This window comes from Rhinatrema bivittatum, chromosome 1 (assembly GCF_901001135.1).
Source record: "Rhinatrema bivittatum chromosome 1, aRhiBiv1.1, whole genome shotgun sequence".
Classification (NCBI taxonomy): domain Eukaryota; kingdom Metazoa; phylum Chordata; class Amphibia; order Gymnophiona; family Rhinatrematidae; genus Rhinatrema; species Rhinatrema bivittatum.
Genome location: NC_042615.1, coordinates 819,981,627 through 819,998,766, shown reverse-complemented (window position 1 = coordinate 819,998,766; position 17,140 = coordinate 819,981,627).

Below are 17,140 nucleotides of genomic sequence, written 5' to 3'. Positions count from 1 at the left end.
TTTTTAAAAAAAAATTCTGTACTACAAACTTATATAATGCACTGGTGAATGCAGAACATTTTTTTAAATGATAAAAAAAAAAATATTGCTAGTAATATATAAACTTATTTAAAATGTTTCAATAAAAATGGATGTACTACAGTGTTGGACTTTAAGCAAGGCTGAAGTGGCTGTTTTGTGTGCGTGGTGAAGGGCTGCTGGCTCACTTCCCCCAACCCGAAACGTGTCTGCTACGTGTCTACCAGTCCGGGCGGTCGGGTGTCCACAGAAACATTAATGCGACTGGATTTCTTCTGTTACACACAGGCGCAGGTCTGGGAAAGGAATAACCGGTGGGGGGAACCATCATCCCCCCTCACTCTAATCCTCCCTTATGCTCAGTCTCCCCCCTCCCTTACCATTTCCCCCTCTGCTAGTTAGTAACTAGCCCTTACAGGCTCCTCTCCCCCTACCCCCTCTCTCTCTCTGCTTCTGTCTCCATCTTCCTTCTCCTCCTCCCCTGCCCTAGGATTTCTCTCTCTCTGTCTCCTTGCTCATAGGTTTTCCTCCCTTCTTCATCTCCCCCTCCCCATCCATTTCTTGGGACACAGTACTGTGCGTAAGTAGTGGCAGAGCAGGGCCGGTGTGTGTGTGTGCGCTCCCTGTCCCCGCAGTCGCTCTTTTCCCTGTGTTTCCTTCCTGTGACCTCGTGCTGTCACTGAGCCTGGGCTGTAGGAATGGTGTTGGGGCAGCCCAGGACTGGCTCCAAGACTTGGGTGGCCGGAGCCAGGGTGCCATGCCAGTGCCCCTTTGAAGCGCAGCTGTGCCAGAAGGCGGCTCCTCTTTGCCTGGATATTTAAGGCCCTAGGCAGTTGCCTGTGCCTCAGTTCAGGCCTGGGGCTCCCCTGTTTTTTAGGTATTGCGTCACGAGCTTCTAGTGCCAGGGCATTCAAGAACGGGCAGCGCCTTTCCTTTCCCATTGCGTTGCGGAGGTGGAGCTCGGAGCTTCTTACAGCAGGACTACCAGGGTGCTCCATTTTTTTTTTCCAGGAAAGGTTGATCCAGTTCTGATTTTTACTCTTGCAGGCTGTGACTTGTCATTTTGCTAAGAAAATCAGGAACAAACTGTCAAACCAGGAATGGATCTGCCTTTTCTGGAAAAACAGAGCCATCCAACATCTCTTTATGGTGTTGTGTTACTTAATCAGCCTTTGGACCCATCAAGTACATCCCCTAGTGTTCTGTCTACTAGAATATGCATTCAGTACATCCCCAGCAAACGGGAAGATCCATCAACTATATCCTGTTAGTACATCTGGTATAGGGCTCATCAAATACCTTCTCAACAAACTGGAGAGCAGTCATGGTCAGAGTATCACTCTTCCAATAAACCACCTGTATTGGTCATCCACCAATCACAATTTGTTATGCTTCATCTATCAAGAATTGCCTTGGATAGAATGGAATATGTGACTGTTTTCAGGCAACATGCTTTTTCTTTTGGCTTAGAAAGGAATTTAGATACAGGCAAACAATCTTGTATGAACTCTGTTATGTTTTTTTATAGTGTTTTATAGTGCCCATAAAAAAAATCTCTATCTCATAGGTTGGATTTTATCTGGCACCCCAGCCAGTGCATCTAACAAATCCATATGACACAAACACACTACAGAGAAAAGTTGGATGATGAATTGAGGAGGGTTCAGGGTAGGCAAGATGGAAGAAGTGAGCGTTCAGTGTGGAAGAAACACAAGATGGGTGACAAACTGGATTTCATCTCGAAATTTATCCCACAAATGTGCTCTAAGCAGTGAGAACACTCTTAATGGGGAACGCACCAGTTTGGTAAGAGATTAACAGGTGAATTTTCAAAGGAATTGCGCACATAAATATAACAAACTATTAGCAATTTTCAAAAGCCATTTCTCTGAGGCCAAGCAGGATGAGAGTCCTCACACATGAGTGACATTAAGAAATGGAGCCCAATGTGGGAAACTCATGTCAAAGTTTCTAGAAATTTTGACTAGGCACACAGTATGCCCAGCATGCCCTATACCACGCAGCCACACAAGGTCCCTCATCAGTCTCTCTTTCCATGGAGCTGTAAGCCTCGCAGTTTGATGGAGCTCTAAAAACTTGGCTTTTTGCCTTGTGGAAAACTCTTTTTTTTTTTCTCTTTAGGTTTTTTGCCAGGTCCCTCTTAGTGCCTCACTGTAGTATCCCCAGTTAGGGTTTTTGGAGTTTCGGGTGAGTTTCTTTTTGCAGTTTATCTCCCTGTGGTGGTGGTGCCTCTGTGCCCACCAGCCATCGCCACTGAACTGCCATAGTTCAGTCTTTCTACCCTTTTGTTTTGCCCTGTCATGGCCACGCCTGACTTTCGTCAATGCCCCCCGTGCCCAAGGACCATGTTGATCACCGATCCTCATTAAGTATTAATTTTCTGCTTGGGAACATTGCATAATGGCCGGGGTTGCCATTTGTGCGCCCAGATGAGACTGAAGGGACATTGGCTTTGACTTGACAACATGGATCAAGTCTTCAGGTGAAGTCCAAGCCATCATCATCAAAGGATCTTGGAGCCACATCGATGGACACCTCAACATTGGTGGGACAGTCATTTCCGTCAAGGATGCTGGTGGTTAGGGGCACCTGGCACAGACCGTTTTCAATCTCAGAGTCGAGGACGCTGGGTACGTTCTTGGCACGGGGAAGGATAGGGCTGCGCATCAAGGGAAGTCTAAGAAGCATCGGAACCGGTCCCAGTCGATGCTTGGTGCTGGGCATGGGGATGCACCGGCTTTTCTCGCGATGCCACCAAAGTGACCCTGTGGCAAGGAATGCTTATCCTCCATTGATGGCCAGGGTCCGTGATGGTCTCCACCGGTCCTGGTGCCAGTCATCTCACCGACCTCCCTCATGCGTCCAAAGAAGATATGGCCACACCTCCTTTCTCCCAGTCTATGTTGGCATCAGCAACCTGTGAGGAGGACCTGGAGCATCGAGTCCAGTTGGCAGTGGAGCAGGCACTGCAGGACTTCAGTCCTGTGGCATGGATGGCTCAGGAGCAGGTACTGCCTACCCTCGTACTGCTGCTGGAAAAGCTCATTGTGCTTATTGATTTGTTAACGACCCAACTTGCATCAGTTCCCAGGATGGCATCCTTGCCCGGGGGGACACTGAGGCCTCCCCCTACTGATCTGGTGGTTGTTGCCAGGTCCTATAAGGAGGTAGCTCCACCAAGGCCTATAGTCCCCCGCCCAGTTCCATGGGTGCATTTGCCTCTGGACCTAGGCCAAGCACCTAGGGCCCCATCCCCTGTGGCACACAGTGAGGATGAGGGTTCCTATGACCCCTGGGGCGATGATCAGATGGAGTTCTCAGAGGATTCAGATGGTCTTCCATCAGCCCTTTCTCCTTCAGATGAGCGAAGGAAGGCTTTGTCTGAGGACTTAACCTTCATAAGATTTGTGAGGGCAGAGGCCATCCCATTCCATTCCAGCTTTTGATGGAGGAGGATGCCAGGCACAAAGTGCTTGAGATCTTCCAGTTTGGGGAGCTTCTTAAGGATATTGTGCAGGTCCTGATGCACGACATCCTTAAAGAGTTTCTGTTGAGGATTTGGGAACATCCCCTCTTAATGCCTCCTGTTAATAAGAAGATGGATAAAGTTTACCTCGTCCAGAAGGCTGCCAGATTCGATAAGTATCAGCTGCCTCACCAGTTGGTGGTTGAATCCATTCTCAAAAGGGCCAAGTGTCCTCACGCATTCATCGGCACCCCCAGGGAAGGGCCACAGAGCGATGGACACTCTTGGGAGGAAGGTATTCCAAGGCGCCATGCTTATTGTCTGCATCGCTAGCCAAATGGACAATATCCAATTGGCTAGCAGTTTCATCTCCTTCTGTTATACACAGATGGGACTGTATCTTAGGGGTCATGTCAAGGCATATTCTGTCAGAGCCATGGCAGCATCGATTGCTAACTTGTGAGCAGTTCCCGAGGAGATCTGCAAGGCTGCAACGTGGAGTTCTTGCCACATATTCACACCACATTACTGTCTGGATAGGGATGGCCGACACAACAGTTGGGTTCAGTCAGTCTCTCCTCTGGAACCTGTTTGAAAAAGTTGGGTTCTACTCTTCAAGCTAAGGCCTGTTGTTTGGGTTCAGGCTGTCTTCCCCTCTATTACCAACAGCACCACTGTAGTGCCCATTGGCACTTGGTTAGGTGTTTGTTGGTCCCCTTTTGTGTTGGGGAGCAGCCTGTAGCTACGGTAGGTATTTATCCATGGGTGAGGCCTACCATCCTGCTTGTCCTAGGAGAAAGCAGAGTTGCTTACCTGTAACAGATGTTCTCTGAGGACAGCAGGCTGTTAATCCTCAAATTTTTTATTTTATCATAATTCTTTGTGACTAGACTAGAGAAGGACCGCATGTGGATGCGTGGAATAGGGCAGTCGGAGCTCCGTGTGCCTAGTCAAAGTTTCCGCCTCGGGCTCCATCTGATGATATTAGCCATGAGTGATGACTACCAATCTGCTGTCACAGAGGACACTTGTTATAGGTAAGCAACTCTGCTTCATGCAAGTTAGGTGCACTTATGTGGGTAAATCCTATGGCCAATTCAATGGCATATAGTGTAGCAATTTTCAAAAGCCCACTTACAAGGGTAAAGTGCATTTACACATGTGAAGCCCATTTTTAAGCGTGTAAATGCTTTTGAAATCAGGCCCTAAGATTAAAAAAATAAATAAAACAAAGTCAATTTTATAAAGTGATGATTGGATACATTGTGAATACCGCAAAGTGCAGTTCAGAAAGCACATCACATTTATAATACAGTGTAGGGAGGGGCTTAAAAAAACAATATATCAATCACTATAACAAATATGGAAGTTAAATACATCTCACTAATGGCAGATTCTCCCCTCCAAGCAAGGATTAGCAGTGGAGTTCCTTGCAGATCGGTGTTGGGGCCATTCTTATTTTATATTTTTGTGAGCGTCAATTCAAAGGGGTTGACAGGGAAGGCACTAAGCTCTGTAATCAAGTTGAAAACCACTGAGGGAGTACAAAAAAGGATGAATACCCGGAACAGCTGCCGTTCAGTGTGGTCCACCTTAAAAGCCAGCCAGGGTGGGAGCTGAGCTCACAGGGTGAGCCCCTGGGGCGGAGAAGAAGAAGGAATAAAAAGGCCCAGTAGGGCAGGAGGAAGCACCAGCTGCTTGCCAAAGGCTTTGCATCTGTGCAGAAGGGTAAAAAAAACAAAACAAAACAGAATTTGCAAACCAGAAATTACATTAGCAAACAAGGAAAAACAATTGGGGAAAGCACAAAGCTGCTGGGAAAACAGAATTCTTTCTGCAATCCCACGTGGATCAAACGTGGCGCGGGAATGGGTAAAGAGAGGAGAATGTAAACCTAAAGATGAGAGACTGATAAGTGCAGCACAGAAGAGTGGACTATGAACATGGGTTTGAGTGAGCTGCCATATTCAAAAAGGGCAGGAAATAAATCCCTAGTAATAAATAAATAAATCAGACGCTTCACAGCCAGCATAGCAAAGAGCGTTAGAACAGCTAAATGCAGATTCTACACAACTGTACAATAAATGTTTACACACCTTGTCGCTGGGTTGTCAGAAAGGCATAACAAGGTGATACAGCGCATCCACTGATAACTGTGCAAGCATTATAACATCACTGAGCCAGGAATTACCTGGGCCATTCCCATTCCAGCTGATAAGCTTGATGCAAGGAAACCAGATATTGTACTGAAGGAGAAAAACCCAAGAACGCCATGGCATATAGTATGCAGAGGAGGAGGTGTTATCCTGTGAGGGGGAGGAACCAGGATAGGCAAACCCCAAAACTGCGGCCTCAACAAACACAGCACCTAGGGGGCGGAGGGTAGTGTGGTGGTTGGTGACCCACGTCTGAGGGACACACAGGCCTCCATTTGCTGACAACACACGTTGGGCCGGGAGGCTGCTCTCTGGCAGGTGCCCAAATCCAAGACATTGCACAGAGATTACCAAACCTCCTCAAGGCTGCCGACTGCTCTATGATGCTGCTCATCCATGTTGGCACGAATGATACATAGAAACATAGAAATGACGGCAGAAGAAGACCAAACGGCCCATCCAGTCTGCCCAGCAAGTTTTGCACTCTTTTTTTTCATACTTCTCTGTTTCTCTTGGCTCTTAGTAACCTTTTGGTTCTATTTCCCTTCCACCCCCACCATTAATGTAGAGAGCAGTGAGGAGAAGATCCTTGGGTATCAAAAGATGCAACTGGAGACCAAAAACTGTGGCCGAAAGATGCAGACATAGGCCGAATTGTATTGGGCACCGCAGGCCTAACTAAAAAGAATTTCAAACATTTAGGGAGCTTGGGTTTCAGTTTTTATTTTATTTTCCTGGGAATTTCTCACTGTTTATGATAATGGTCAAAAATGAGAGAAAATCAGTGGGGGAAAAAGATGGCTCATTGTTTTCCACTGATTCTTTCCCGTGTTTTGTTCATTATCATAAACAGTGAGAAATTCCCTGGAAAAATACAAACTGAAAACAAAGGTCCCAAAACTGATTGCATCCTATGAACTCCAGAAGGAGGCTTTCTGTGGTGCAATGAAACGGTGGGAACGGGTGCAAAACGCCATCAGGAAAGTAAAGCATTTAACCCTTTGTATAGAGATGGAGGGAAATGGGCAAAACCTGGAAGGCTATGAATATTCCTATCCAAGGTCTAGGAAACATCCGAATCTAGAGGCGGTCATGGAAGAGAACGACGTGGATGTACTGGCTCTCCTGGACACGTGGGACAGAATTATTTCGGGCTACAACCTAAACAGGAAGGAGCAGGTAAGAAGGATGGGAGGAGGTGTGCCACTATATCTATATTAAGGCAGCAGAACTGCAAGGTGTATGAGGTAAGGAAGAGCCATTGTGGGTTAATCGGGAATACCCATCAATATACTGGGGTAATGTACAGACCTCCAATGGCTAGAGATTTAATGGAGGATATTCACAAAGATGTTATGAAAGGGGAAGTGCTATTGCTAGGGGATTTCAGTCTGTCAGATAGTGGTGGGGACACGCTATCTACAGTGTCTTCTAAAAGCAGGGATATGATGAATTCTCTGCAAGGAGACCTGGATTGCCGACCGGTAATGGAACCCACATGTGAGGGGGCGATACTGGAGCTGGTGCTTACCGACAGGGATGCTATTTCTGATGTTGGGATCCCAGGATCGCTGGAGGGTGTGGTTCAGTATTAGAGCACAGGAGATGAAGGTTCGTTCAAAGGCAAGGGGCTTAGGCTTCAGGAAAACTAACAGGCCGATTCAGTAAAAGTCGCGGGAGAGGCCACTCTCCTGTGCATGCGATTCGGGGGGAAGAATATGCTAATGAGGGCCCGTGGTAAAAAGAGGCGCTAGGGACACTAGTGCGTCCCTAGTGCCTCCTTTTTGACAGGAGTGGCGGCTTTCAGCGGGTTTGACAGCCGCCACTCAATTTTTCTGGCGTCGGTTCTCAAGCCTGCTGACAGCCACACGTTCGGAAAATGGACGCTGGCATAATTGAGCATCTGTTTTCCGACCCGCGGGCTCCCAGACGATTTAAATTTTTTTTTTTTTTGTAAATTTTTTATTTATTTATTTTTTTAATTTTGGGGCCTCCAACTTAATATCGCCATGTTATTAAGTCGGAGGGTGTACAGAAAAGCAGTTTTTACTGCTTTTCTGTACACTTTCCCGGTGCCGGCAGAAAATAACGCCTACCTTTGGGTAGGCGCTATTTTCTGAAAGTAAAACGTGCGGCTTGGCTGCACATTTTGCTTTCTGGATCGCACGGGAATACCTAATAGGGCCATCAACAGGCATTTGCATGGTGAGGGCGCTATCAGTTTCGGGGGGGGGGGGGGGGGTTGGACACGCGTTTTCAACCCCTTACTGAATAAGGGGTAACGCTAGCGCGTCAAAAACACGGGTGGTGGAGCGCACTGTACTTTGTTAAAATGAGGGGGTATCTGAGTCTTTGGCGGGGAAGATCCAGGGGAAGTAGAGAAGCAGCAGGCACAACTTGTACACACACTGGAAGCAGTACAACATGGTCTGAACCATGAGCGAGAGCTTCCCCCCAGATAAAGAGTCAAGCATGGGGTGTGAACAAGTAGCCGGAGCAGCCCTTGAAGAGGAATAAACTTGTTTGTGTGCCCTGGGATTAAACAGCCCACTCAGGGCTACGAACGTTTCACTGTGTGTTTCTCAGGGCGCCGAGCTGTAGGGGGCGCCGAAGAGCAGCCACGTGGTGCCGCAAGCGGGGCCTATCCCGCTCACGGCAAAGAGAAATAGAAACATTCAGGGGGCGACACTTTGTGCTGCTCGCGGCCCTGAGAAGCCCACAGTCTCTATTTCTGTTTGCCAGGAGCGGGATAGGCCCCGCTTGCGGCACCACTTGGCTGCTCTTCGGCGCCCCCTACAGCTCAGTGACGTAGGCGACCGCCGAAGTTTGCCTAATGGACGCGCCGGCCCTGGTTGTGGGCCCCCCCCTCCCCCTTCCCCTATAGGCAGCAGTGGCAGCTCTTTCTCTCTTCCTCTTGGCCAGAAGATGCAGTGAGGATGAGGTGGGTGGGAAGGAGGTGGCAACTTCCACTTCGCTCGGGCGGGCAGGAAGAGGCAGCGGCGGCAGCGGCAACTGAATCTGGCGCAGCAGATGCTTCTGTCCCCTCCGCCTTCTGTGCGGCTGTGCCTGCGGCATTCAGAGAGCAGAGCTGCAGGGACTCTGCTTGATCGCCTGGTGTGAGTGGCGCTGACCGGCAGAAGGTTACAGGCCGTGGCCTGCATGGCCCTCCCCATTCCGATGCCTGTGCTGGCAGTGACCGAGATCGGACCCTGCTAGAAATAGACATTGGATAACCCCAGCCCAGGGCAGAATGAGCTCCCAGATTCAGGGGTCTAAATCTATTTTTAAATGAATATCTCTTGGATCATGCATTGGCCTAATATAATGCATTAATTTATCCTTAAATAAAAACACAAGACTATAACCATGATTTACTTAATCTAAAGGCATTTTCTCCTTCCCTTGGTAGAGTAAGAAGCCCAGAAAATTAGGGAATAGAAATTTATTTATAAGCTTTTCTATACCAATATTCGTGGCGACATCATATCGGTTTACAGCAGAACAGCAGGGTGGAAATTACAATGAACAGGTATAGGGGAGGGGATAATAGGAAGAGTAAGATTAGCAAGGAAGAGTCAGGATCAAACCAGTCAAACATCTACCACTAAAATAACAATTATAAAATATAAATACAATCATAGTTACAATTATAGTTATATTCACAACAGAACTATGTACAGGGTTCAGTTAAGGGCTGGATTGACGAGTAGAAAGGGGAGGCGGAGGGCATTATTGAGGATACGCTTATTTGAAGAGCCAGGTCTTTAAGTTAGCTCTAAATTTGGAGGGACATGTTTCTTATCACAAGACCTGATCCCATTGGATGTTCTGTCTCCGGTTTGTCATTGTTGGGCTATCCAAAAGACTTTACTGAAGAAAGAGGTCATAGCTGCTCTTTTACAGGTACTTAAGAAGCCCACCTCCCTCGTTTGTCAGGATACACATGAAACATGGTAGAAAGAGGGTGGTATCTTCCTTCCAGGCTACAGTTCCATTGATCCAGGTTTTCCTACAGAATATTCAGAAGCATCTGACATTAAGTTCCTTCAAGGTTCAGGAAGCAACTACAAAGAGCTAGTCCATGGAGTCTCCTTTCAACCCATCCTTTTCAGAGGAGTGGATAACTTTTGCCCTTAGATGACAGCTAAAGGACCTCCATGGGACCTTTTTTGGGGCTTAGAGCTTTAATTTCTCATTTGTTTGACCCTACTAGGGGTTCATCAATGCAGGCTTTGGTGCATAATGCATTTCTGTTCTGTGAGAATATATCACATGAATCAACCTTCAGATAGGATGAGCCCATGGAGACCCCTGAAGTCACCATCTGCTGGATGTGTAAGGCTTGCCTACGGTACTTACAGGTCACAAATTGCTTCAGAAGGTCACATCGTCTGTGCTTGCTCTCAGGCCGATACAGTAAGGAGCGGTAGGAAGAGGTGCGTTAGTGCCGGGCGCACCCGCGTTTGCCGCACACACAGACCGGCTCACCTACCGCTCGATACTGTATTAAAATCGCATGCAAATTCAAGCCGCGTCCAACGCGCGTCCATGAAGCGCAATCCATTTTACTGTATAGGCGCTTTATACAGCGCCTATACAGTATCGTGGGTGCGCTGGTACCTAACATTTCAAATGACAGGCACCAGGAAGTGGATCCCAACTTTAACCTAAAAACCTAAAATCCCCTCCTCCCAAAGCGACTCGACATGTAAAATGTGTGAATAAGTGTAACCAACTTACTTTTTGTTTCTTTTTCAGCCCTTTCAGCCTTCTCTGCCGTCCTCCGGAGGGGGCAGCCGGTGGCGAAAGCGGTTTCCAGCGGCCCCCGCCGGCGAAAACGGACGAACTCACGCCCGTAGTGCACGGGCACTCAAGCCAATGAAAACACATGGACGGGCGTGCGTGACGTATGCCGTGACATCACGCACGCGCATTCATGTGCTTTCATTGGCTTGAGCGCCCATCAATTTGGGCGCTCTAGCCAGCGAAGCGCATGATATCACAGCGTACGTCACACACGCCCGTCCATGTGCTTTCATTGGCTTGAGCGCCCGTGCACTAAACTAAGCGCGTTCATCCGTGCACTACGGGCGTGCGTTCGTCGTTTTCGCCGGCGGGGGCCACTGGAAGCCGCTATTGCCTCCGGCTGCCGAGTCGCTTCGGGAGGAGGGGATTTTAGGTTTTACATATTTTACATTTCCAGTCGCTTCGGGAGGAGGGGATTTTAGGTTTTTAGGTTTTCTTTTGGGGGAAAGTTTGCCGCCTACCCTTACCCCTGCCTCTAACGCAGGGGTAGGGGTAGGTGGTAATTTAGCAGGTTAAACGCGGGGCTAAACTGCAGGTTAAAAAGGTGATAGTCGGGGCGCGCGTTACTGAATGGGGGGGAATAGCTAATCCGATCGTTTACATCTCATATACATGCCGCGGGCGGAAGGGGTTTCCCGTTGATTTAAAGAGGCGGTAAGAATGGGTTAAAGGGGATAGTGAATCACGGGTTGGACTAACGCGCCCAAATTGTGAGTAGAAAGCGGGTTAGAAGCAGGGTAACCGCGGCCGCACTTTACTGTATTGACCTGCCTGTTTGCTGGACAGAAGGAAAGAGAGGCTGCACCTAAGAAAACTACAGTCTGTTAGATTTAGAAGACCATAACCTCAGCCTGTATTTTGAGAGCATAGGGCCCTGGAAGAGCTGCCAGCTCTATTGACAAAGCTGTGAATGTCTTCAGGGGCCAAGAAAGATCCCTCATGGTGATCTACTTGGCGGCCATATGGTCCTCTTTGCTTTCCTTCTCTAAAAGGATGCTGCCTTTGAGGCAGTTGTATTAGAGGCAGGCTTAGCTCTGTCACACTCAAAATAGAGGGTTTGACTGGGTACATATCAAGCATCTGTACTAATCTGGTGATTGACAATAAGGAAGGAAAATTTTGGTCTTTCCTGCTAATTTTCTTTCCTTGATTCCTAGCAGACCAGTCCAGGTACCTGCCTTGTTAGAGTCTGGCTGCCTGCCTGCCTCAAAGCATAGGGATAATGGTATCATGGTTTTATATTATTTTGTATTGTATTTTATTTATTTTAAAATTTTATGTTTGTAAAATTTGTAAACCGCCTACATTGATGATAGGTGGTATAGAAAAAAAGAGAAAATAAATGAAGATAAAATAATAGAGTCTCAGCTATTGCATTTAATTTTCATGGTTATGCAGCTTGAGTTATAATTAAGAATTCTTTTGTTTCCTTTGCAGGAATTAGAGACCCAGTGGTGATCAGTTACTCTCCCTCTCTGGCTTTCACCAGATTAACTCATACCAGACTTTATGCCCCCAAACTATGGAACATACCATTATCCCTATGCTTTGAGACATCTTACTTTACTTTCAGGAAGAGAATTAAGACTTGCTTATTTTCCCAGGTCTTTCTCTAAATTCACTAAAAAGAAAACAAAAAAATTGACAATTCATCCTCCACCAAAATAACTGATAGCGACAGAGTCCTTTCTGTCTCATGACAACCAAAACTGCCTCATCAACTATGTACTCTTTTGGATAATAGAAGGACTGGGGGTACTCCATGAAGTTAGCAAGTAGCACATTTAAAACTAATAGGAGAAAGTTCTTTTTCACTCAATGCACAATTAAGCTCTGGAATTTGTTGCCAGAGGATGTGGTTAGTGCAGTTAATGTAGCTGGGTTTAAAAAAGGATTGGATAAGTTCTTGGAGGAGAAGTCCATTACCTGCTATTAATCAAGCTGACTCAGAAAATAGCCATTGCTATTATTAGCAACAGTAGCATGGGATAGTTTTTGGGTACTTGCCAGGTTCTTATGGCCTGGATTGGCCACTGTTGGAAACAGGATGCTGGGCTTGATGGACCCTTGGTCTGACCCAGTATGGCATGTTCTTATGTTCTTAACTACCACCTGACTTCTTATTGACGCTACTTGCCCTGCACTGGGTGCCCACCATTTTTCTAATGCATCTGCACTGTGGTATCCTTCGTTACCCTGGTTCTCAAAGCCATCTAGTATTGCTACCAACCTTTATGCTACTCCTTAGATGAACACTACAATCCTCACACCTCCAATCATATATACCTCCTTTCATGTTGCTTATGCTTATTGCAAACTAAGATGCAAATGTAATGTGAATTTAATTCTAAATTTGATTGTAATCTGCTTTGAGATCAGTCTGGTAAAGGTGGAATATCAAATGTCTTAAATAATTGAATTGCACCCTTTGCTCATCGGGGGAAGATAAGGATACCCAGTTGTTTTGATATAGGAATACCCATGTAGGGTGATGACAGAGTTCTAGTTATTCTCTAGCACCCTCTGCTGGTGGGCGGGATAAATCCATGGGTCTGGTCTGGTAGGATTCAAAGAAAAAAAAGTTAGCAGGTAAAATCAGTTTTCTTTCAGCTGCAGGCTCAAAGCTTGGAATGCACACCGAGTCGCCAGCTATTCGAGAGCATATGAGCGCAGTGAGACTTATATTCAGAGGATGCATAGAAGACCTGGCAAGTTCCTATAAACCACTTATCCCCCTATGGAAGGAGAGGTTGCAAGCTTGCTGGTTGGGGGCTCCCGGGCCTGTCCTCAGCATGCCAGATTCCAGCTGTAGATAGCAAAGTCTCCCTAGAAGTGAAGTGGAGGAGCAGCCTAGTGGTTAGAACAACAGGCTGAGAACCCGGAAAACCAGCGTTCAAATCCCACTGCTGCTTCTTGGTCAAGTCATTTCACCCTCCATTGCTTCAGGTCCAAACTCAGACTGCCCTCCGGGGACAGGGAAAATATTTACTATACATGAATGTAACTTGCCTTGAGCTACCCATGAAAAGGTGTAAGCTAAAAATACATACAATAAAACACACAAATATCAGCTTAGGTGGAGAAAACATTTGGCCCTCCCCCGGAAGCAGCCTGTGAGTAATGATCTCCTAGTTCACAAGGGAGGGTTAGCCCTAGTTAGAGAGTGGCAGTGTAGATTTGATTTCAAGGCAGAAGGAGCGATTTCAGTGCCCTCCAATGCAATAAAGGGCACACAGGTTAACGAGCGGTTGGGCATGTGTTGTGGACACGCTAGACTGACGCAATAAAGGGATTAGCACATCCAAAATGTGTACCCAAACAACTGTGTAGCTGATAGTGTTCATCACATGTAAATTCCATGTATGTGAGGCAATTCGCTATTACCTCCTGCTGCAGTAAATCCCCAGGCACCCAATGTACACCTCTCACGCTAGCTTGATGGTACCCATCAAGCTAGAGTGAGATGGTATGCCATCAAGCTAGGTTGAGAGAACATAGTACAAAATGTCATCTTTGTGAGACTTTCCTCATGCCAAATGATGTCAAATCTTCACCAAGGTGTATTTTGCTGTTTGTACATCTCACTCTACAATCGAAACTGGCCCCTAAACCACCACCAACACCTCACCTCTATCTATTAGATGGCCCTCCTGCAGGCATATAAATAGTTGAACACTGTGAGGCCCTCTGAAGCCTAGAAATGGCCACATGCAATTCTAAAATTTATCTCAAATTGCATTACCGCCATTATGAGCATATCGCACAGCTTAACGCCAGGAAAAAAGGCATGTACTATGTTATCGCACGGTACGATATTACCCCTCATTTTAATAATTCCCACCCAAACTCCTGCCATATCCCGCCCTTCCCAGTATTTGTATCCGCACCATGCGATAGCGTTATTATTGCATACGCTATGTCATTAGCGCGTTATCGCATGCGTTAACGCCATAACACATGTTGATGACTGACCCTGTTAGTGCAGAATTCCCCCAGGAGCACACTATGCTGCAATGCAGCTATTTTGCAAGAGCATAGCTAGAGCCAGTAGGGAGATGTCGGGGCAGCCCAAACAGTAATTGTATAGCTAAGATCCCTGCTGCAAGGGACTTTGTTTCTAAATGTCACAATCTCTTTGTTTCAGTTTCTCCTCTACTTTCCTTGGGCCATACCACACCCAATTGCTGCAAAACTCAATCAGCCTAATATTTAAAAAAAAAAAAAACAATCTGTCTATATTTAGGACCCTACGAAAGCCTCCTATTTACAGCTGAATTTAGGAGCTTACGTTTTCAGCTGAAATCCTTTCTGCAAGTGGAAAATACTTCAGGGTATACAAACTAATTTATTATCTTCTGAGCTTCTCCAGCTAGCATTTCTCCCATGTCCTGACCTCTCTATCCCAGCGATGGATTCTTTTTTTGTGGAGAGAGAGTGAGACTCTCGTCTAAGGCCCAGACAGCAGTGTGAAACATCCTGTGTTTATTTATAAAATCTTAATTTTCATCGCTCATTACCAAACAAATTGTTCCAGGCGGATTACAATAATAGTACATAGTTTACAAATAAACCAAAAACCAGATAATAAAATATTACATAAAAGCTTCACCAGAAAGGTAAGATTTTAAGGTAAAGATCTTCCTACATTTTTTTATAATCACCTATCAAGCACAAATCTAGTGGGATTGCAGCCCATAACCTGGGAGACTGCCTGTGTGACAAAACAGGCAGGACCAGACACTGGGTGTTAAATAATCATTTTACTGACTGTAAAAAGTCAAACTAAAATCCATGTTTTCATTATGCATGCAGTTGCAGTTGATTTTATCACAGTCGGGTGTCTCAGCTTGGGTAGGTGTCCTTTAGTGCAGCAGTCTGGTCGAGCTTCCCATGGTGGTGGAAATGTGCACTAGAGCTCTCCCAGCGGCTTACCCGGGAGTCGTAGGACAGGGGTCCCCTTCTAGCATAGGAAAAAAAAACCAAAAACCTGTCCTGCCTCAGACTCCAGTTCAAATCCTAACACCCAGCCCTGGCTACTGGTCCCATGTAGGTGGAGATCCAGATGGGCTCTCCATGCTCTCGATTCCTGACTCCTTGGGTTGAAAAGTCTGTGGTCTCAGGGACCAGCCTAGCTCCCAGTGAGGAGGAGGAGGGGGGTGGCTTAAAAGCCTCCTCACAACAAAAAGAGAAAATCGTTTTTTGGTCAAAAATCTTCCCCGACTGGTGTTCTGCAGTTACAGGGAGTGAATGGGCTCCCTGCTCTCCAGCCAGCGAGGATGTCCCTCCCCAGAGAAGCAGAGCTTAAACACAGTTCCTTCCAAAACTGGTTTCTTCTGGCCTTCAAGCGCCTCGCCCAGCCCAGCCTGGCAGAAGTGTGAATGGGTCCTGGAATGCAAGATCCAAATGGATTCGGGCCAGAACTACCTTTACTAGCAGGGGGTGGCACAGAGATGGATTCCCTTCCAGAAAGGCAGGGAGGGCCTCATCCTGACCTGAACGGACTGCAGCAGCCGCTCCTTAATCTCGCAGAAGGACCGACCTGTAAATCAAGGAGTGACCAATCCCGGCTCTCCTAGCTGGGGGGGGAGGGTAAGGGGGAATGGAAACTTGAAAAGTGTTTTCTATCTAGAATGGCAGCTAGGGACTTGGAGGGTTCTGCCGCATTAGCTTCTTAAATCTTAGGACCCTGTATTTGGGCCTGCTATTCATTTTTCTAGATTTATAGGTGCCTAGTGCTGAAGATCAGTTCCCTACCCTACATTTAGACTCCTAGTAAAACTAGTACATTTTCATAAGGGCCAATTTAGGGGCCTAACACCCAAAGTTAGGCTCCTGAACCCTATGTAAATTGACCTTGACTTGTCCTAACTCCAAACTTCCAAAACTTCCTTCCTTCCATACAATCGGCGCCGTATCTGCACCAGGCAGCGGGGTGAGAAAGCTTGCTCCTGCCTTGCTGGTACGGTCCCCTACTTTGGCTGGATACTAAAAGGCAAAACGTAATTCCCTTTCTGGAACAACTGCAAACACCATGGAGTTATCGTCTTCCGTTCTGCTGTAAAATCCTTTTTTTTTATACTTTACCATCTTGCAGCTCTGTAGGCTTTCTCTGCCTGGTTTACAGCGCGTGCAGGCGTTGGCCTGGGCCGGTTTGCATGGCCCTTGTGAATTCCAAGTCTCTGGTTGAATGTGCTCCTGTTTCACTGGCATGAGGTCTGGTCGAATACTTAAAGCTTTGCAGGCCGTGTTGACTCAGACTCTGCTAAGTCCCTCTAGGACTGGCCACAATGGTACAACCCAGAGGTGTTTGGCACAGAGATGCAGAGAAGATTCCGGGCAGCTGTAGGAAAAGGAGAGGAACGCGGGAGAGGGGAGACGTTAAGCTTCTTACCCCCGAGTCACAGTCTGCCTCGGTGCCGCAGCCCTTGGCTTTGCTCTGGGCGCGCTGAGGTTTGTGTTCAAGAGGAAGACGACCTTGGTTAAACTGAGGCCTTCTGCACCGAAGAGAGTGTTGGGAGAGTTGTGCCACAGATAGGAAGGTTATCGGCTAAACCCCAGCGGATACATCCAGGTGTCACCCTGCTGGAAGGAGGAAAGGAAAGAGCTGCCCATCCAGTGGCCAGAGGAGAATGGAGCCGGGATTTACGCATTTGGAGAAAAGGCACGATAGAGA